The sequence below is a fragment of the Triticum urartu genome, chromosome 4, assembly GCF_003073215.2.
Source record: "Triticum urartu cultivar G1812 chromosome 4, Tu2.1, whole genome shotgun sequence".
In the NCBI taxonomy this organism is placed as follows: domain Eukaryota; kingdom Viridiplantae; phylum Streptophyta; class Magnoliopsida; order Poales; family Poaceae; genus Triticum; species Triticum urartu.
In genome coordinates, this window is record NC_053025.1 from 227,423,213 (window position 1) to 227,446,302 (window position 23,090).

The window sequence follows — 23,090 nt, forward strand, 5'->3', positions numbered from 1 at the left end:
ACATGGATGTAATTTCCTTATTTGTGGGGGTCCTTTGTATCACTAAGCTTAATAAAAGTAGGAAAACAATTTACGGGTGACACATCGACTGATTGCTAGAAGAAACCAGGCGCATCGCTGACGCTCGTGCATCCGAGGCGGCGTCCCCATGCCGTGGTGCTGGAGCCCCTCTCCGGTGGGTGGCTGGTAGCTGTGACGAAGGAGGATGCGGGGCGTATGCTCTCCTGGCGGGCGGTCTGCGCGTGGGAGGCGGGTCTGGCGCGGCACTGATCAGGGCCGTCCTCGGCGATGCCATGGTTGGGGCATGGATTAGTGGTCGAGGCTCTCAGGGCTCCCAGATCCGGAGTGGTCGTGTCCAGCCTCACCTTCAGCAGCGCCTTGCTGCGGGGCTTCGCGTGGGCGAATGCGGCTCGGCTTGATGTTGTTGGTGCTGGTGTGCGTGCAGCTGCCGATGGCGAAAGGAGGTTGCCCGAGCTCAGCTCAATCAATGGCCTGCTCATGTCACTGTTCTTCAGGCGGGCCGCTATCAATTTTTTCCCGTATCCCCGGCTCTCTCTGCTTCTTTATGATTTATTTATTAGCTCCAACGACAAATGTTCTGCACACCCATCATGGCTGCATCAACTTTTTCGGAATCTTCAGATCGGCTACCTTTCTAGGTAGGCTGGTCACCCCATGTTGTTTTTTCTTTGGATTCATGCGCCTCTGCTCGTTTTCTCGCTTCAGCATTTTTTCGATTAATGATGCATATACATGCAGTAGGCATCTTTCTTCAGTTCTCTTGGCTAAAGATGAATCACATCTCACCGCTTTGTTGATTCTTGCAACTCCAAAAGCATATAAGTTGCTAGAATTTGATGTAAAGGGGTAGGATGGGACTATTAATTTGAATCTGAAAGTTTAGCACAGACATAATCAAACTCTATTTGCCTCTCTGTAAGGAAGGGGGAAGAAGGGCAGCCCAGAGGGCAGGCCGTGAGGTCCAACTTTTATAGAGGCCCGTAACAAAAAAATTGGCCCATTACTTACTAAGCTGCAAACCACGTACGGGCGGAGACGGAAGCTGATCCACGAAGGGTTGCATCAAAGCCCTTTATCCACTTACATGTTCATCACTCATTTCTTATCAGAGTTGGATGTGGAAAAGAATCCAATACCGTCCCGTGTTAACATCCCAGTTACTGCTGCACCAAGGAAGTGGATTCCGGCCACTGGTGATACTGCTAAGATCAATGTTGACGCCGCTGTTTTCCGTGGAGTAGGTGCAGCTGCAGCAGTTTGTAGGAACAATAACAAGCACTACTTGGGGTCTTCGGTGCTTGTTACTAGAGGACTGGTTGATCCGCCAACTTTGGAAGCTATGGCATGCAGAGAAGGATTGTCGCTAGCGGAAGACCTGGGGCTCCAGAACATCGTGATTGCGTCCGACTGTCAAGAGGTGGTGAAGCATATCAAAGAGAAGTCAGGTGGAAACTATGGTGCAGTTGTAAAAGAGATTATTTCATGGCATTCTTCTTTTACTTCTTGCTTTTTTAAGTTTGAATCTAGAGTCTCGAATTTCGAGCCTCATAAACTAGCTAGGCATGCTGTAAAATCAGATCATGGCCGTCATATTTGGTTGGGGCAACCACATGATACTTCTGTAATACCGGTAGCAATACCAACTTATGAATAAAGCCTAGTTTGTTGCTCAAAAAAACGTACGGGCGGAGCGACCCAACGGAAATTATGGCAGCGAAGGCGACGTATGAAAAACAAACGGACGAAAATTAGGAAGAAAGAAGCGTTAATCCTATTATTAGTAGTTAATAGAAAGCATGGACCGTTTTTGGTCGTCCATCATTAAAGTTATCCTTGAAGTTGTAAATAATTACCCACCATGTCATTGGTAAGTAAAAAAATTACCACCGATAGTTTATGTTATTTATATTAATCCCCCGACAGACGTAACCAAGTGGTGTAGTGGTATGAGCCTAAGCACTCCCCGCCACAGATCTGGGTTTGATCCCTGGCTCTCTCCTTCTTTTTCTCCTTTTCTCTGCTACTAATATTACTGTCTCGCCTGAGCGTCATTTAGCAGATGGGTTGCAAAATGTTTCAGTTTTGGCCCAGCTTTTTTAACTTCAAATCTAACATGTTATATATGAAAATACTTCAAAAAAATGTTTAGGTTTTAAATATGCTATTATATTATCCATTTCTAATATTCCGTTTACAATGCAATCTTAATTAATATCTTCTTTATATAGGGTATTTTGGAATCTCTGCTACTAATGTCGGTAGTGTAACAACCCAAGACCAACGCTTCAGATGCCTTCCATGTTGTCGTGATAGCCGTGCTAATTATTTGTTTGTTGCATTGCATCATTTCATCATGCCATTAATTTTTGCAACCTTTTTAAAAACTCAAATAAATAAATCGCATGGATCTTCGATCCATTTAAATCGAGGGAAATTCACATGGTGATTTCTCTTTAAAACATACATCCTCCCAATATCATTGAGGAGCTATATTGAAATATTCCATTAGTTTGGAACCACCCTCAAACACGCTTGCAGTTTAAATCATATGCCTTTAATATTTTCCTTTCAAATCTTATGCCTTTCTATTTGCAAGTTTGGCCTCAAAACCCTCGCAATAATTTTGTTTGCATTTATCGAAGCTCCACTAAAAATATCAACATTTTTGGACCTTCCAGACCCCCACTTCCTATTCACCCATTTGAATTAAATTCAAATGTGTTTGAATCTAAACCTTACATCCATGCCCACTCCTTTTTTCCTGGATCAAGTTCATTGTTATTATGAACAGTAAAACTGCACCTAATCCCTGCAATCTCACGAATTAGGTGTTTTCGGCCGTTTGATTTCGTTGGTTAAACGTTATTGATCGTCGGATCTAAAGTAAACGCGGTGTTTGCCACGAACTGGGCCTGAAGTCGCAAGGGCAGCTACTCCCGTAGCTATTTTGGAGCCCTATGGTTAATTGGGCCAGTTTTCATACTCGACCCAAGGCAGCGAAGCCCGCTTCAACGTTGCAGAAAATAAAAACCAGCGAACGAGCATCGAGACTCGTCGCTTCTCACACTGCTCGTTCCTCTCCCCGCCACCGCACATGACGACATCTCCTGTCTCCTCCCTTCCCTGCACACCGCTATCGCCGTCTGTGCCTCCGTGTCCCTTGGCCGTCTCGTGGCAGACCCCCGCCGCTGCTGACTGGATTTCTGTTGCGCCCCAATCCCCCGCTGTCGCGGCCGTATTCCCGACATTGCGCCTGGATTCCGCCGCGTCCAGGCCATCCATGGTCTCGTCGTCAAAGCCTTCCCTCACCAAGCGCCTCCCCATCCCTGTTCTGCATTCTTGGTGGCGCAAGCCGGCCCCTCGAACTTTGGTGCTAGCTCCCTTCAAATGGACCGGATACATGTGAGATGGTTCCCACATGAGTGATCTTAAACTATGTCGCCTTTTTGAAATGGAACCTAGTAACTAGACGGTGTGAATCAAGAAACAGCTTGGCGGCAAGATCCATATGCTTATCCCAACCCTGATGTTTTCTCAGCATTTTATTTATACCTGCAGCGCCTACCATTTATGTCTGGTGCTGAATTTTGGAGACTAAAATACACCGAACTCGAGACAAGTGCTACTTTCTATTCATGTATTTGTCCTGATTGATTCAATCCCCCTAGATGTGCTTTGGCAAATAGTTTTTGGTGTAGGGTAGATCCCTAGATGCCTGAGTTTTCACAAAAGGAGCAGATCCCGCAAAGAACACGAGGAATGATACGTCTCCAAGGTATCTATAATTTTTTATTGTTTCATGCTATTATATTATCTGTTTTGTATGTTTAATGGGCTTTAATATGCTCTTTTATATTATTTTTAGGACTAACCTATTAACCAGAGGCCCAGTGCTAGTTTCTGTTTTTTGCCTATTTTAGTGTTTTGCAGAAAAGGAATAGCAAACGGAATGAAACCTTCGCGAGGATCTTTCTTGGAACAAACACAAACTAGGAGACTTGGAGTGGAAGTCTGGAAGTCCACGAGGTGGCCACGAGATAGGAGGGTGCGCCGAGGGGGGTAGGCGCGCCCACCACCCTCGTGGATCCCACGGAGCTCCACCAACGTACTTCTTTCGCCTATATATATACTCTTATACCCTTAAAACATCAGAGGGAGCCACGAAACCACTTTTCCACCGCCGCAACCTTCCGTACCCGTGAGATCCCATTTGGGGCCTTTTCCGGCGATCTGCCGGAGGGGGATTCGATCACGGAGGGCTTCTACATCAACACCATAGCCTCTCCGATGATGTATGAGTAGTTTACCACAGACCTTCGGGTCCATAGTTATTAGCTAGATGGCTTCTTCTCTCTCTTTGGTTCTCAATACAAAGTTCTCCTCGATGTTCTTGGAGATCTATTTGATGTAATACTTTTTGCGGTGTGTTTGCCGAGATCCTATGGATTGTGGATTTACGATCAAGTTTATCTATGAATAATATTTGGTTCTTCTCTGAATTCTTATATGCATGATTTGATATCTTTGCAAGTCTCTTCGAATTATCGGTTTAGTTTGGCCTACTAGATTGATCTTTCTTGCAATGGGAGAAGTGCTTAGCTTTGGGTTCAATCTTGCGGTGTCCTTTCCCAGTGACAGTAGGGGCAGCAAGGCATGTATTGTATTGTTGCCATCCAGGATAAAAAGATGGGGTTTATATCATATTGCTTGAGTTTATCCCTCTACATCATGTCATCTTGCTTAAGGCGTTACTCTGTTCTTATGAACTTAATACTCTAGATGCATGCTGGATAGCGGTCGATGTGTGGAGTAATAGTAGTAGATGCAGAATCGCTTCGGTCTACTTAACACGGACGTGATGCCTATATTCATAAGCATTGCCTAGATATTCTCATAATTATGCGGTCCTCTATCAATTGCTCGGCAGTAATTTGTTCACCCACCGTAACACATGCTATCATGAGAGAAGCCATTAGTGAAACTATGGCCCCTGGGTCTTTCTTATTATATTGCATCTCTTTTTATTTACATCGCATCTCATTTACTATTTTGCAATCTTTACTTTCCAATCTATACAACAAAAATACCAAAAATATTTATCTTATTATCTTTATCAGATCTCACTTTTGCGAGTGACCGTGAAGGGATTGACAACCCCTTTATCGCGTTGGTTGCAAGGTTCTTGATTGTTTGTGCAGGTACTAGGTGACCTCCATGTTATCTTCTACTGGATTGATACCTTGGTTCTCAAAAACTGAGGGAAATACTTATGCTACTTTGCTGCATCACCCTTTCCTCTTTAAGGGAAAACCAGCGCATGCTCAAGAGGTAGCAAGAAGGATTTCTGGCGCCGTTGCCGGGGAGATCTACCCAAGTCAAGACATACCAAGTACCCACCATAAACTCTTCTCCCTCGCATTACATTATTTGCCATTCGCCTCTCGTTTTCCTCTCCCCACTTCACAAAATTTGCCCTTTTCTTTGGTCTTGTTCCGTCTGTCCTTCTGTTTGCTCGTATTACCATGTGCCTTCTTTTTGCTTGCATCTTCGCTTGCTAAGAGTTTATGGATGCTCATCCCCTTGCTAATCTTTTTAAGAGATCCAGTCATGATGAACCAATTGCTAGTGATTTGAGTGCACTAGATTATCTTTATGAAGTTTTGCTTGAAATTCGTGAATCTGAAAATTGTGATGAAGTGCTTTATGAAGTGATTCACGATAGATCTTTGAATAAAAAGCATGATTGCAATGATTTTATTATAAATTCTATGAATGTCAATTGTGCTAATAATATGCAAAACCCTAAGCTTGGGGATGCTAGTTTTGCTATGTCCGCTACTTGTTGCAATGATCATGATTGGGGTGATTCTTCTTATGATCTTGAAAATTTATTTAAGCCCCATGATGAATATGAGATTGATAATAGTGGTTGCAATATTATTGAAAGTGGGTTTTGAAGAGTGTCAACTTTAGATCCCACATATTTGGAGAATGTTCAATCTTATGATTTTTTTGATAAAAGTGGGTTTGGAGAGGTCATGACTTTAGTTAATGTTAATCCCACTATTTTGGAAGAGTGTCAACTTTGCATGCATGTGGATAGTGTTGAAAATATTTTATGTGATTGCTATTTTGTTGAATTTGCTTATGATCCCACATGTAATTATTATGAGAGAGGAAAATATGATTGTAGAAATTTTCATGTTACTAAATTACCTCTCGTTATGGTGAGATTGCTATTGTTTCTTTCCGCTTCCTTGCATATGCTAGTTTTTGCTTTCTATGATAATTTGTTTGCCTATAAGATGCCTATGCATAGGAAGTATGTTAGACTTAGATGTGCTTGTCACGTGTTTCATGATGCTCTCTTTGTGCTTCAATTCTTGTCTTTCATGTGAGCATCATTGAAATTATCAATGCCTAGCTAGGGGCGTTAAACGATAGCGCTTGTTGGGAGGCAACCCAATTTTATTTTTTTCTTTACTTTTTGTTCCTATTTACTAATAAATAATTTATCTAGCCTCTGTTATGATTGTGTTTTTTATGTTTTAATTAGTGTTTGTGCCAAGTAAAGCCTTTAGGATCTTCTTGGGTGATTGTTGTTTGATCTTGTTGATAAAAACAGCAAGTATGCGCTCACAAAAATAATTTCCGTTTTTTACCAGATAGCGATAAAATACCAATTCCAATATAAAAATTATTTAGATTGTCCTAAATTTTCAGAATTTTTGGAGTTACAGAAGTATTCGAAACCTCCAGATTGCTACAGACTGTTCTGTTTTGATAGATTTTGTTTTTCGTGTGTTGTTTGCTTATTTTGATGAATCTATGGCTAGTATCGGGGCGTATGAACCATAGAGAAGTTGGAATACAGTAGGTTTAACACCAATATGAATAAAGAATGAGTTAATTACAGTACATTAAAGTGGTGGTTTGTTTTTTTATACTAACAGAGCTCATGAGATTTTCTGTTAAGTTTTGTGTTGTGAAGTTTTCAAGTTTTTGGGTAAAGATTTGATGGATTTTGGAACAAGAAGTGGAAAGAGCCTAAGCTTGGGGATGCCCAAGGCACCCCAAGGTAAAATTCAAGGACAAGCAAAAGCTTAAGCTTGGGGATGCCCCGGAAGGCATCCCCTCTTTCGTCTTCGTCTATCGGTAAGTTTACTTGAGGCTATATTTTTATTCAGCACATGATATGTGTTTTGCTTGGAGCGTCTTCTATAATTTGAGTCTTTGCTTTTTAGTTTACCACAATCATCCTTGCTGTACACACCTTTTGAGAGAGACACACATGAATCGGAATTTATTAGAATATTCTATGTGCTTCACTTATATCTTTTGAGCTAGATAATTTTGCTCTAGTGCTTCACTTATATCTTTTTAGAGCATGGTGGTGGTTTTATTTCACTTATATTATTTTGAGAGTCTTTTAGAACAGCATGGTAATTTGCTTTGGTTATAAAATTATTCCTAATATGGTGGGCATTCAAGATGGGTATAATAAAAACTTCCATATAGAGTGCATTGAATACTATGAGAAGTTTGATACTTGATGATTGTTTTGAGATATGAAGATGGTGATATTAGAGTCGTGCTAGTTGAGTAATTGTGAAATTGAGAAATACTTGTATTGAGGTTTGCAAGTCCCGTAGCATGCACGTATGGTAACCGTTGTGTGACAAATTTGAAGCATGAGGTGTTTCTTTGATTGCCTTCCTTATGAGTGGCGGTCGGGGACGAGCGATGGTCTTTTCCTGCCAATCTATACCCCTAGGAGCATGCGCGTAGTGCTTGGTTTTGATGACTTGTAGATTTTTGCAATAAGTATGTGAGTTCTTTATGACTAATGTTGAGTCCATGGATTATACGCACTCTCACCCTTCCACCATTGGTAGCCTCTCTTGTGCCGCACAACTTTCGCCGGTACCATAAACCCATCATTTACCTTCCTCAAAACAGCCACCATACCTACCTATTATGGCATTTCCATAGCCATTCCGAGATATATTGCCATGCAACTTTCCACCGTTCCGTTTATTATGACACGCTTCATCATAGTCATATTGCTTTGCATGATCATGTAGTTGACATCGTATTTGTGGCATGGCCACCATTCATAATTTTTCATACATGTCACTCTTGATTCATTGCACATCCCGGTACACCGCTGGAGGCATCTACATAGAGTCATATTTTGTTCTAAGTATCGAGTTGTAATTCTTGAGTTTTAAGTAAATAAAAGTGTGATGATCTTCATTATTAGAGCATTGTCCCGTGTGAGGAAAGGATGATGGAGACTATGATTCCCCCACAAGTCGGGATGAGACTCCGGACGAAAAAAGAGGCCATAAAAAAGAGAAGGCCCAAACAAATGAGAGAAAAAGAGTGAAGGGGCAATGTTACTATCCTTTTTCCACACTTGTTCTTCAAAGTAGCACCATGATCTTCATGATAGAGAGTCTCTTATGTTGTCACTTTCATATACTAGTGGGAATTTTTAATTATAGAACTTGGCTTTTGTATTCCAATGATGGGCTTCCTCAAATTGCCCTATGTCTTCTTGAGCAAGCAAGTTGGATGCACACCCACTTAGTTACTTTTGTTGAGCTTTCATACACTTATAGCTCTAGTGCATCCGTTGCATGGCAATCCCTACTCACTCACATTAATATCTATTGATGGGCATCTCCATAGCCCATTGATACGCCTAGTTGATGTGAGACTATCTTCCTCTTTTTTTGTCTTCTCCACAATCACCATTCTATTCCACCTATAGTGCTATGTCCATGGTTCGCGCTCATATATTGTGTGAAAGTTGAAAAAGTTTGAGAATACTAAAGTATGAAACAATTGCTTGGCTTGTCACCGGGGTTGTGCATGATTGGAGCATTTTGTGTGATGAAAATGAAGCATAGCCAAACTATATGATTTTGTAGGGATGAGCTTTCTTTGGCTATGTTATTTTGAGAAGACATAATTGCTTGGTTAGTATGCTTGAAGTATTATTATTTTATGTCAATATTAAACTTTTGTCTTGAATCTTTCGGATCTGAACATTCATGCCACAATAAAGAAAATTACATTGAAAATTATGTTAGGTAGCATTCCACATCAAAAATTCTGTTTTTATCATTTACCTACTCGAGGACGAGTAGGAATTAAGCTTGGGGATGCTTGATACGTCTCCAACATATCTATAATTTTTGATTGTTCCATACTATTATATTATCTGTTTTGGATGTTTAATGGGCTTTTAATATGCTCCTTTATATTATTTTTGGGACTAACCTATTAACCGGAAGCCCAGTGCCAGTTTCTGTTTTTTTGCCTATTTTAGTGTTTCGCAGAAAAGGAATATCAAACATAATCCAAACAGAACGAAACCTTCGCGAGGATCTTTCTTGGAACAAACGCAAACTAGGAGACTTGGAGTGGAAGTCTGGAAGTCCGCGAGGCGGCCACGAGATAGGAGGGCGCACCGAGGGGGGTAGGCGCGCCCCCACTCTCATGGGCCCCACGGAGCTCTACCGACGTACTTCTTTCGCCTACATATACTCTTATACCCTAAAAACATCAGGGGGAGCCACGAAACCACTTTTCCACCGCCGCAACCTTCCGTACCCGTGAGATCCCATCTGGGGCCTTTTCCGGCGATCTGTTGGAGGGGGATTTGATCATGGAGGGCTTCTACATCAACACAATAGCCTCTCTGATGATGTGTGAGTAGTTTACCACACACCTTCAGGGTCCATAGTTAGTAGCTAGATGGCTTCTTCTCTCTCTTTGGTTCTCAATAAAAAGTTCTCCTCGATGTTCTTGGAGATCTATTCGATGTAATACTTTTTGCGGTGTGTTTGCCGAGATCCGATGAATTGTGGATTTATGATCAAGTTTATCTATGAATAATATTTGGTTCTTCTCTGAATTCTTATATGCATGATTTGATATCTTTGCAAGTCTCTTCGAATTATCGGTTTAGTTTGGCCTACTAGATTGATCTTTCTTGCAATGGGAGAAGTGCTTAGCTTTGGGTTCAATCTTGCGGTGTCCTTTCCCAGTGACAGTAGGGGCAGCAAGGCACACATTGTATTGTTGCCATCGAGGATAAAAAGATGGGTTTTATATCACATTTCTTGAGTTTATCCCTCTACATCATGTCATCTTGCTTAAAGCGTTACTCTGTCCTTATGAACTTAATACTCTAGATGCATGCTGGATAGCGGTCGATGTGTGGAGTAATAGTAGTAGATGCAGAATCATTTCGGTCTACTTAACACGGACGTGATGCCTATATTCATAATCATTGCCTAGATATTCTCATAACTATGCGGTCTTCTATCAATTGCTCGGCAGTAATTTGTTCACCCACCGTAACACATGCTATCATGAGAGAAGCCACTAGTGAAACCTATGGCCCCTGGGTCTCTTTCTTATTATATTGCATCTCTTTTTATTTACATCGCATCTCGTTTACTATTTTGCAATCTTTACTTTCCAATCTATACAACAAAAATACCAAAAATATTTATCTTATTATCTTTATCAGATCTCACTTTTGCGAGTGACCGTGAAGGGATTGGCAACCCCCTTATCGCGTTGGTTGCAAGGTTCTTGATTGTTTGTGCAGGTAATAGGTATATTGTGTGTTATCTCCTACTGGATTGATACCTTGGTTCTCAAAAACTGAGGGAAATACTTATGCTACTTTGCTGCACCACCCTTTCCTCTTCAAGGGAAAACCAGCGCATGCTCAAGAGGTATCAAGGAACATGGGGGGGAAACACAAGGGAAACACGGGGAAAGTACGGGAGAAATCAGTCAAACAAACGAAACACAACGAGGTACAAGATCCATGATCAACAAGCGATGATACAAGTAGCACGTTCTTCTCCGTGAGGAGGTCTTGAGGGGTCTTCCCGTGAGGGGTATTGAATCCATTTGGGGGATCTTCTCCGTAGATGCCATTGATAGAGGCGAACATGTCTCGTCTTTCGATGAGATGGTGGCTATCGTTTATGGTGGAGTAGACTTGATAGAGGCGAAGGTGTCTCGATTTTTCGATGAGATGGTGGCTATCATTTTCTGTGGGAGTCGACCTTGACGATCCGACTACGAACATGCGAGATGTCGCGCCTTAGCAATCGCTAAAACAACTTCCGAGGGGTTATTGACCACGTCGGAGCACGATCAACCTGACCACGAGGGTCTATTTCCTGCGAGCAAACGAAGAAAGCTTTATTAATAAAGGTGGGGTTCTCTGACGCTTTTGTCTGGTCGTTGAACACAAATGAAGTACGCGAAGTTGCAGCTATGGCGAACTTTTAATATAAACAAAACCCAAAGTCTAAATGACGCCCTAAGGGTTGTATATATGGAGGAAGAGGGGGTGGATTTCGTGGCCCTTGGGGGAGGGGTCCGAAACGAACCCTAACTCTTGTTTCCCCACACATACAGACTCTAAAAATAGCCTATAATCAAGTATTTTGAAATTACATGGGCCTGGCCCAATAATAAGGTGACGCAGCACCTAGAATAGCCTCTGAACGAAATTTATGTAGTGGCATCTTGTATATTTCGTCCAAGGCTTCATGCACTCCTTATGGTGGCTTCAAAGTCCTGAAATCATCACTTATAACTCCATTCTTGTTCCCCTTGCGCATGCCATCATCTCCATGCTTGGTCTTCCTCCAGTGTTCATCCTTCTTATCCATGCCAGGCCCTTCATTTGCAAGCAAAACAAATGTATCCAATTTAGGCAGCATCATATTCTCATGAACATTAGAATCATTACCAAGAAATGAAAGTACCTGATAATTTAATTGGCGTGCGCGAGCTCTAGTAATTGGTCCAGTATGTATAGTAGCAGGGGTTGTGGGTGTAACAATGGTATTGATGTCCTCATCATCCTCCCCTTCTTGAAATGAAGTCGTCCTCGACGGAAGCTCATCTTCCTCACCCAAATAAGGCTTCAAATTTGCTATGTTAAAAGTGGGACTAACCCCAAAACCTGCAGGCAGCTCAAGTTTATATGCATTATCATTTATTTTCTCTAACACCTTAAAAGGACCATCAGCACATGGCATTAGCTTTGATTTGAGCAAATCAGGAAATCTATCCTTACACAAATGTAACCAAACAAGATCTCCAAGTGCAAACACAACATGTTTTCTACCCTTATCTCCAACAAGTTTATATTTAGCATTCATACGCTTAATGTTTTCCTTAGTTAACTCATGCATCTTTAAGATCAATTCAGCACATTGTTTAGCATCAAAATTAACCTTCTTCGAAGATGGAAGAGGCAACAAATCAATGGGTCCACGAGGTAGGAAACCATACACAATTTGAAAAGGGCAACATCTTAGTAGTAGAATGCAACGAACGATTATAAGCAAATCCAATATGAGGCAAGAATTCTTCCCACATTTTCTTATTATTCTTCAAAACAACCCTAAGCATAGTAGACAATGTTTTATTGACTACTTCAGTTTGACCATCAGTTTGGGGTGACAAGTAGTCTAAAAAGCAGTTTAATCCCCAACTTAGCCCATAAACATCTCCAGAAATGGGTAAGAGATTTAGTATCACGATCTGAAACAATAGTATTTGGCACACCATGAAAGCGAATAATTTCACGAAAGAACAAATCAACAACATTAACAGCATCATCGCTTTTATGACATGGTATAAAGTGTGCCATTTTCGAGAATCTATCCACGACAACAAATATGCTATCCCTCCCCTTCTTTGTTCGAGGTAAACCTAAAACAAATTCCATAGATATATCCTCCCAAGGAACTCTAGGTACAGGCAAAGGCATATATAAACCATGACGATTGAGTCGTGACTTAGCTTTTTGACATGTAGTGCAGCGAGCAACAAAACACTCAACGTCCCGTCTCATCCTTGGCCAAAAGAAATGTGTAGCAAGTACGTCCTCCGTCTTATTCACGCCAAAGTGTCCCATTGATCCTCCTCCATGCGCCGCCTTCAACAACAAAAGACGAACGGAGCTAACTGGAATGCATAGCTTGTTAGCACGGAACAAAAATCCATCATTAACGACGAATTTGTTCCATGTTCTTTCTTCTTTACAATTTTGCATTACATCTTTAAAATCAGCATCATGCACATATTGATCTTTGATGGTCTCCAAACCAAATATTTTGAAGTCAAGTTGTGAAATCATAGTATAGCGACGAGACAATGCATCAGCAATAACATTTTCTTTACCCTTCTTGTGTTTAATGACATAAGGGAAAATCCTAATGAATTCAACCCATTTAGCATGCCTACGATTCAGTTTAGCTTGACTTTTAATAAGTTTCAAGGATTCATGATCAGAATGTATAACAAATTCTTTGGGCCATATATAATGTTGCCATGTCTCTAAAGTCCGAACAAGAGCATATAATTCTTTATCATAAGTAGAATAATTCAGACTAGGCCCACTCAATTTTTCAGAAAAATATGCAACAGGTTGCCATCTTGTAATAACACACCACCTAATCCAATTCCACTAGCATCACATTCAAGCTCAAAAGTCTTACTAAAATCAGGAAGTTAGAGTAAAGGAGCATGTGTCTACTTATTTTTCAATACCGTGAAGGCTTCTTCCTGTGCAGTACCTGATAACCCACAAGTATAGGGGATCGCAACAGTTTTCGAGGGTAGAGTATTCAACCCAAATTTATTGATTCGACACAAGGGGAGCCAAAGAATATTCTCAAGTATTAGCAGTTGAGTTGTCAATTCAACCACACCTGGAAACTTAATATCTGCAGCAAAGTGTTTAGTAGCAAAGTAATATGAGAGTAGTGGTAACGGTAGCAAAAGTAATGTTTTTGGTATTTTGTAGTGATGATAGCAATAGCAACGGAAAAGTAAATAAGCAAAGAACAATATATGGAAAGCTCGTAGGCAATGGATCGGTGATAGAAAATTATGCCGGATGCGATTCATCATGTAACAGTCATAACCTAGGGTGACACAGAACTAGCTCCAGTTCATCAATGTAATGTAGGCATGTATTCCGAATATAGTCATACGTGCTTATGGAAAAGAACTTGCATGGCATCTTTTGTCCTACCCTCCCGTGGCAGCGGGGTCCTAATGGAAACTAAGGGATATTAAGGCCTCCTTTTAATAGAGTACTGGACCAAAGCATTAACACATAGTGAATACATGAACTCCTCAAACTACGGTCATCACCGGGAGTGGTCCCGATTATTGTCACTTCGGGGTTGCCGGATCATAACACATAGTAGGTGACTATAAACTTGCAAGATAGGATCAAGAACTCTCATATATTGATGAAAACATAATAGGTTCAGATCTGAAATCATGGCACTCAGGCCCTAGTGACAAGCATTAAGCATAGCAAAGTCATAGCAACATCAATCTCAGAACATAGTGGATACTAGGGATCAAACCCTAACAAAACTAACTCGATTACATGATAAATCTCATCCAACCCATCACCGTCCAGCAAGCCTACGATGGAATTACTCACGCACGGCGGTGAGCATCATGAAATTGGTGATGGAGGATGGTTGATGATGACGATGGCGACGGATTCCCCTCTCCGAAGCCCCGAACGGACCCCAGATCAGCCCTCCCGAGAGGTTTTAGGGCTTGGCGGCGGCTCCGTATCGTAAAACGCGATGAATCCTTCTCTCTGATTTTTTCTCCCCGAAAGCAAATATATAGAGTTGGAGTTGAGGTCGGAGGAGCTCCAAGGGGCCCACGAGGTAGGGGGGCACGCCCAAGGGGGCAGGCGCACCCCCACCCTCGTGGCTAGGGTGTGGGCCCCCTGGTCTTCATCTTTTGGCAGGATTTTTTATTATTTCCAAAAGGATGTTCCGTGAAGTTTCAGGTCATTCCGAGAACTTTTGTTTCTGCACATAAATAACACCATGGCAATTCTGCTGAAAACAACGTCAGTCCGGGTTAGTTCCATTCAAATCATGCAAGTTAGAGTCCAAAACAAGGGCAAAAGTGTTTGGAAAAGTAGATACGACGGAGACGTATCAACTCCCCTAAGCTTAAACCTTTGCTTGTCCTCAAGCAATTCAGTTGACAAACTGAAAGTGATAAAGAAAAACTTTTACAAACTCTGTTTGCTCTTTTTGTTGTAAATATGTAAAGCCAGCATTCAAGTTTTCAGCAAAGATTATGAACTAACCATATTCACAATAACGCATAGGTCTCATGTTTACTCATATCAATGGCATAATCAACTAGCGAGCAATAATAATAAATCTCGGATGACAACACTTTCTCAAAACAATCATAATATGATATAACAAGATGGTATCTCGCTAGCCCTTTCTGAGACCGCAAAACATAAATGCAGAGCACCTTTAAAGATCAAGGACTGACTAGACATTGTAATTCATGGTAAAAGAGATCCAGTCAAGTCATACTCAATGTAAACTAACAATAATGAATGCAAATGACAGCGGTGCTCTCCAACTGGTGCTTTTTAATAAGAGGATGATGACTCAACATAAAAGTAAATAGATAGGCCCTTCGCAGAGGGAAGCAGGGATTTGTAGAGGTGCCAGAGCTCGGTTTTGAAATAGAGGTGAATACTATTTTGAGCGGTATACTTTCATTGTCAACATAACAACCAAGAGATGGCGATATCTTCCATGCTACACACATTATAGGCGGTTCCCAAACGGAATGGTAAAGTTTATACTCCCCTCACCAACAAGCATCAATCCATGGCTTGCTCAAAACAACGAGTGCCTCCAACTAACAAGAGTCCCAGGGGGAGTTTTGTTTGCAGTTATTTTGATTTAGTTTGCATAAAGCATGGGACTGGGCATCCCGGTGACCAGCCACTTTCTCGTGAGTGAGGAGCGGAGTCCACTCCTCTTGAGAATAACCCGCCTAACATGAAAGATACGGACATCCCTAGTTGATACATGAGCTATTCGAGCATATAAAACAGGATATTTATTTGAAGGTTTAGAGTTTGGCACATACAAATTTACTTGGAATGGCAGGTAGATACCGTGTATAGGTAGGTATGGCGGACTCATATGGAACGACTTTGGGGTTTATGGAGTTGGATGCACAAGCAGTATTCCCGCTTAGTACAGGTGAAGGCTAGAAGAAGACTGGGAAGCGACCAGCTAGAGAGCGACAACAGTCATGAACATGCATTAAAATTAATCAACACCGAATGCAAGCATGAGTAGGATATAATGCACCATGAACATAAATATCGTAGAGGCTATGTTGATTTTGTTTCAACTACATGTGTCAACATGTGCCAAGTCGAGCCACTAGAATCGTTGAAAAGAGGACACCACCCTATCATACCACATCACAACCATTTTAGTAGCATGTTGGCACGCAAGGTAAACCATTATAAGCTCCTAGCTAATTAAGTATGGCACAAGAAACTATGATCTCTAGTTGTCATTGCAAACATGTTTATTCATAATAGGCTGAATCAGGAACGATGAATTAATCATATTTACAAAAACAAGAGAGGTCGACTTCATACCAGCTTTTCTCATCTCAGTCAGTCCATCGTATATCGTCATAATTGCCTTTCACTTGCACGACCGAACGATGTGGATAATAATAATAGTGCACGTGCATTGGACTAAGCTGGAACCTGCAAGCATTCAATAAACAGGAGAAGACAAGGCAATATGGGCTCTTTTGTCAGATTAACAATAATGCATATAAGAGCCACTTCAACAATTTAATCACGGTCTTCTCCTATCGACCCCAAAGAAAAGAAAAGAAATAAAACTATTTACACGGGAAATCTCCCAACAAGCAAAAGAAGAACAGGAAATCTTTTTGGGCTTTCTTTTTAATTACTACTACAAGCATAGAAATTAAAGCTAGCTAAAAGCTAAAACTAATTTTTTTGGTTTTTCTTAAGGTTTATTAAACACACAAGAAGAAAGCATAAAAAGGAAATAAACTAGTATGGATGATACAATGAAAAAGTATGAGCACCGACATCTAGCAATGAGTGTGTGAACATGAATATAATGTCAGTGAGAAATACGTACTCCCCCAAGCTTAGGCTTTTGGCCTAAGTTGGTCTATGGCCACGGTTGGCCTGGCGGATATCCATAGTAATAGTTGGGGTCGTACTGCGAAGAAGAAGACTCTGATTGCCACTGGTTGGCAATCATTTCCGGATCCCACTGGTAATTAGACTGTCGTGGAGGATCAACTTGTGGTTCTGACTCTGGCTCTGTGGTTGATGTAGGGTTCCGGTAAGCGTGAATGTCCTCCGGCGAGACGAGGTACTAGCATGTAGATAAATCAAACAAGGAAGGAGCAGACAAGGTGATAGTCTCAGGATGACGTTTATCAAAGAACAATTTGTATTTCAGCTCCCCTTCCCTATTCTTTATAATAAAATCATGCGCTACCATACTCTTATAATCTAAATAAACAGTAGGCAACAATTTTTCTTCTTTTTCATAGTGCCTAATAGGTATGTTATAGTGTGCAGTAAGGCGTGAAGCATAGATACCACCAAAGATGTGTCCTTTTGTACGGTTCAGACTTAACCGTTTAGCAATAATACCGCCCACACTAACAGAGTCATCACGGAATAAACCATGGAACCAAATAAAAATATCAGGAACACTAAGGTTTCCACAGTTTCCGCGACCAATTAAGCAACGACTAGCAAATATTGCAAAGTAGCATAAAACAGGAAAATGTATGCTAGTGATTCTTGCATCGGAAACCTTCCTGGTTTCCCCTACAGTGATAGTGTCAATAAACCCATCCACATCTTTACGATGTGATTCCTCTAAGCTACCTTCGAAAGGTATTTTACAAACCCTGCAAAATTCATATAGTGACATCTTCTTAACCACATCATATAAATGAAACTCTACTGAAGGAGGTGATTCCCTAGGATAATAGTAGAAGTTTTGCACAAAAGTATTGGTGAGTAAGAGATACTGTTCGCGTTGGTCACGGAGGAAGTCGGTGAGGCCTGCATTCTTAACCAATTCATAAAAATCCTCATAAATCCCGGTTGCTCTCAAGAAATCATCGGAGGGCCATTCACATGGCCGAACCTCCGCGGTGCGAGGTAGATTATATTTGGACTTCTTTGCTTCTTCATTTTGCTTTTCCTTCGAGCTTCGGCTCGATGAGCCCCTCAAAAATCTCTTCATTATTTTCTGAAAAATTCTGAAATTTTTAGTAACTTCAAAATAAAAGTGAACCAAACTCAACAAAATTGATAGCAACTACTCCTACAAGTGCCTAGTGCCTATATCATGCATCAAAACTACTTGGAACCATATAAATTTGACATGCAAGCTCAAGAATAGGGTCACCTAGGCAGCAAAAATATGCAATGAATAAAGCAATAGAACAAAAACTAATTGGACCAATGGAGGAATCACATACCAAGGAACAATCCCCCCAAGCAGTTTTGTGAGAGGTGCTTTGAGCAAGGAGATCGAAAATCGCAGCAAAATGAGCTAGAACTCGTGCTTGAGCTGGATATTGGTGTTTGTGGGAGGAAGGAGTGTGTGGGTGCATGAATAAGTGGAGGAGGGCCACCGTGGGCCCATGAGGCAGGGGGGCGCGCCCAGGGGGGTAGGGCGCGCCCTCCACCCTCGTGGCCAGGTGGATGCCCCCCTGCTGTGTTCTCAGTGCCAGATATTCTCAAATATTCCAAAAAATCATATTTAAATTTCAGGGCCTTTGGAGAACTTTTGTTTTGGGGTATTTTTATATTGCACAGATAATTCAGATAACAGACAGAAAATACTAATTTTATTTTATTTAATATAAATAACAGAAAGTAAAAGGAGGGTACAGAGAGTTGTGTTTTCTAAATTCATCCATCTCATGATCATCAAAAGGAATCCACTAACAAGGTTGATCAGGTCTTGTTAACAAACTCATTTCGAATAACATGAAATCGGAGAATTTTCGAATAACACTAGGTTACCTCAACGGGGATATGCACATCCCCAACAATAAGAATATCATATTTCTTCTTGACAGTAGGAAGAGGAAATTCAAAACCTCCAAAAATAATTGATGGAATTTTTCCAATAGAGTTGATACTATGAACTTGAGGTTGTTTCCTCGGAAAGTATACTGTATGCTCATTACCATTAACATGAAAAGTGACATTGCCTTTGTTGCAATCAATAACAGCCCCTGCAGTATTCAAAAAGGGTCTTCCAAGAATAATGGACATACAATCGTCCTCGGAAATATCAAGAATAACAAAGTCCGTTAAAATAGTAACGTTTGCAACTACAACAGGCATATCCTCACAAATACCGATAGGTATAGCAATTGATTTATTAGCCATTTGCAAAGATATTTCAGTAGGTGTCAACTTATTCAAATCAAGTCTATGATATAAAGAGAGAGGCATAACACTAACACCGGCTCCAAGATCACATAAAGCAGTTTTAACATAGTTTCTTTTAATGGAGCATGGTATAGTGGGTACTCTTGGATCTCCGAGTTTCTTTGGTATTCCACCCTTAAAAGTATAATTAGCAAGCATGGTGGAAATTTCAGCTTCTGGTATCTTTCTTTTATTTTTAAGAATATCTTTCATGTACTTAGCATAAGGATTCATTTTAAGCATATGAGTTAATCACATACGCAAAAAGATAGGTCTAATCATTTCAGCAAAGCGCTCAAAATCCTCATCGTCCTTTTTCTTGGATGGTTTGGGAGGAAAAGGCATGGGTTTCTGAACCCAAGGCTCTCTTTCCTTTCCGTGTTTCCTAGCATTGTGTTTCAGCATCAGAAATAGAAATATCATTTGGATTCTCAGGTGTTTCAATAATAGGTTCACTAGAAGCATGAAAAGTCCTATCCGTTTTCTTTTTCTTCCTTTTAGAAGGACTAGGTGCATCTATATTATTTCTCTGAGAATCCTGCTCAATTCTCTTAGGGTGGCCTTCAGGATACAGAGGTTCCTGAGTCATTCTACTAGTTCTAGTAGCCACTCTAACAACATAATCATTATTCTTACTATTCAATTCATTGAGCAAATCATTCTGAGCTTTAAGTACTTGTTCTACTTGAGTGGTAACCATAAAAGCATGTTTGCTAATAAGTTTAAGTTCACCTTTGACATTATCCATATAATCACCCAAGTGTTCAAGCATATTTGCACCGCATTTTAATTCTCTACCAAAATAAGTGTTGAAATCTTCTTGCTTAACCATAAATTTATCAAACTCATCTAAGCATGGGCTAGCAAACTTAGTAAATGGGATTTCAGCTTTATCATATCTATAGAGAGAATTTACCTTTACTACCTGTGTCGGGTTATCAAGACCATGTGTTTCTTCAATAGGAGATGGATTAAAATCATATGTTTCTTCAACAGGTGGTAAATTAAGACCATGTATTTCTTCAATAGGAGGTAAATTCTTAACATCTTCAACTTTAATACCTTTTTCTTTCATAGATTTCTTTGCCTCTTGCATATCTTCAGGACTGAGAAATAGAACACCTCTTTTCTTCGGAGTTGGTTTAGGAATAGGCTCAGGAGTTGGCTCAGGAAGTGTCCAGTTATTTTCATTTGTCAACATATTATTCAATAGAATTTCAGCTTCATCCAGTGTTCTTTCCCTGAAAACAGAACCAGCACAACTATCCAGGTAATCTCTGGATGCATCGGTTAGTCCATTATAAAAGATATCAAGTATTTCATTTTTCTTAAGAGGATGATCAGACAAAGCATTAAATAATTGGAGAAGCCTCCCCCAAGCTTGTGGGAGACTCTCTTCTTCAATTTGCACAAAATTATATATTTCCCTTAAAGCAGCTTGTTTCTTATGAGTAGGGAAATATTTAGCAGAGAAGTAATAAATCATATCCTGCGGACTACGCACACAACCAGGATCAAGAGAATTAAACCATATCTTAGCATCACTCTTTAATGAGAACGGAAATATTTTAAGGATATAAAAGTAACGAGTTCTCTCATCATTAGTGAACAGGGTGGCTATATCATTTAATTTAGTAAGATGTGCCACAACAGTTTCAGATTCATAGCCATGAAAAGGATCAGATTCAACCAAAGTAATTATATCAGGATCAACAGAGAATTCATAATCCTTATCAGTAACACAGATAGGTGAAGTAGCAAAAGCAGGGTCAAGTTTCATTCTAGCATTAAGAGGTTGTTGCTTCCATTTAGCTAATAACCTCTTGAGCTCGTATCTATCTTTGCAAGCTAAAATAGCTAAAGCAGCTTCTTTTTCCAAAACATAACCCTCAGGGATAACAGGCGATTCATATTTATTAGGGGGAGAGTCTTCATCATCACTTTCATCAGTATTATCAGTTTCAATATTTTCATTCTCTGTAACCCTAGCAAGTTGTTCATCAAGAAATTCACCAAGTGGCACAGTAGTATCAAGCATAGAAGTGGTTTCATCATAAGTATCATGCATAGCAGAAGTGGCATCATCAATAACATGCGACATATCAGAACGAATAGCAGAAGCAGGTTTAGGTGCCGCAAGCTTACTCAAAACAGAAGGTGAATCAAGTGTAGAGCTAGATGGAAGTTCCTTACCTCCCCTCATAGTTGAGGGATAAATCTTGGGGTTTTGGATCTCTCAAGTTCTTCATAATGATAAGCAGATATAAATCCCAAGTGACTCAAAGAATAGAGCTATGCTCCCCGGCAACGGCGCCAGAAAATAGTCTTGATAACCCACAAGTATAGGGGATCGCAACAGTTTTCGAGGGTAGAGTATTCAACCCAAATTTATTGATTCGACACAAGGGGAGCCAAAGAATATCCTCAAGTATTAGCTGCTGAGTTGTCAATTCAACCACACCTGGAAACTTAATATCTGCAACAAAGTGTTTAGTAGCAAAGTAATATGATAGTAGTGGTAACGGTAGCAAAAGGAAATGATAGCAAAAGTAATGTTTTTGGTATTTTCTAGTGATGATAGCAATAGCAACGGAAAAGTAAATAAGAGAAGAACAATATATGGAAAGATCGTAGGCAATGGATCGGTGATAGAAAATTATGCCGGATGCGGTTCATCATGTAACAGTCATAACCTAGGGTGACACAGAACTAGCTCAAGTTCATCAATGTAATGTAGGCATGCATTCCGAATATAGTCATACGAGCTTATGGAAAAGAACTTGCATGACATATTTTGTCCTACCCTCCCGTGGAAGCAGGGTCCTAATGGAAACTAAGGGATATTAAGGCCTCCTTTTAATAGAGTACCGTACCAAAGCATTAACACATAGTGAATACATGAACTCCTCAAACTACGGTCATCACCGGGAGTGGTCCCGATTATTGTCACTTCGGGGTTGCCGGATCATAACACATAGTAGGTGACTATAGACTTGCAAGATAGGATCAAGAACTCTCATATATTGATGAAAACATAATAGGTTCAGATCTGAAATCATGGCACTCGGGCCCTAGTGACAAGAATTAAGCATAGCAAAGTCATAGCAACATCAATCTCAAAACATAGTGGATACTAGGGATCAAACCCTAACAAAACTAACTCGATTACATGATAAATCTCATCCAACCCATCACCGTCCAGCAAGCCTATGATGGAATTACTCACGCACGGCGATGAGCATCATGAAATTGGTGATGGAGGATGGTTGATGATGACGATGGCGACGGATTCCCCTCTCCGGAGCCCCGAACAGACTCCAGATCAGCCCTCTCGAGAGGTTTTAGGGCTTGGCGGCGGCTCCATATCGTAAAACGCGATGAATCCTTCTCTCTGATATTTTTCTCCCCGAAAGCAAATATATAGAGTTGGAGTTGAGGTCGGAGGAGCTCCAGGGGGCCCACGAGGTAGGGGTGCGCCCAGGGGGCAGGCGCGCCCCCACCCTCGTGGCTAGGGTGTGGGCCCCCTGGTCTTCATATTTTGTAAAGATTTTTTATTTTTTCCAAAAAGATGTTCCGTGAAGTTTCAGGTCATTCCGAGAACTTTTGTTTCTGCACATAAATAACACCATGGCAATTCTGCTGAAAACAGCGTCAGTCCGGGTTAGTTCCATTTGAATCATGCAAGTTAGAGTCC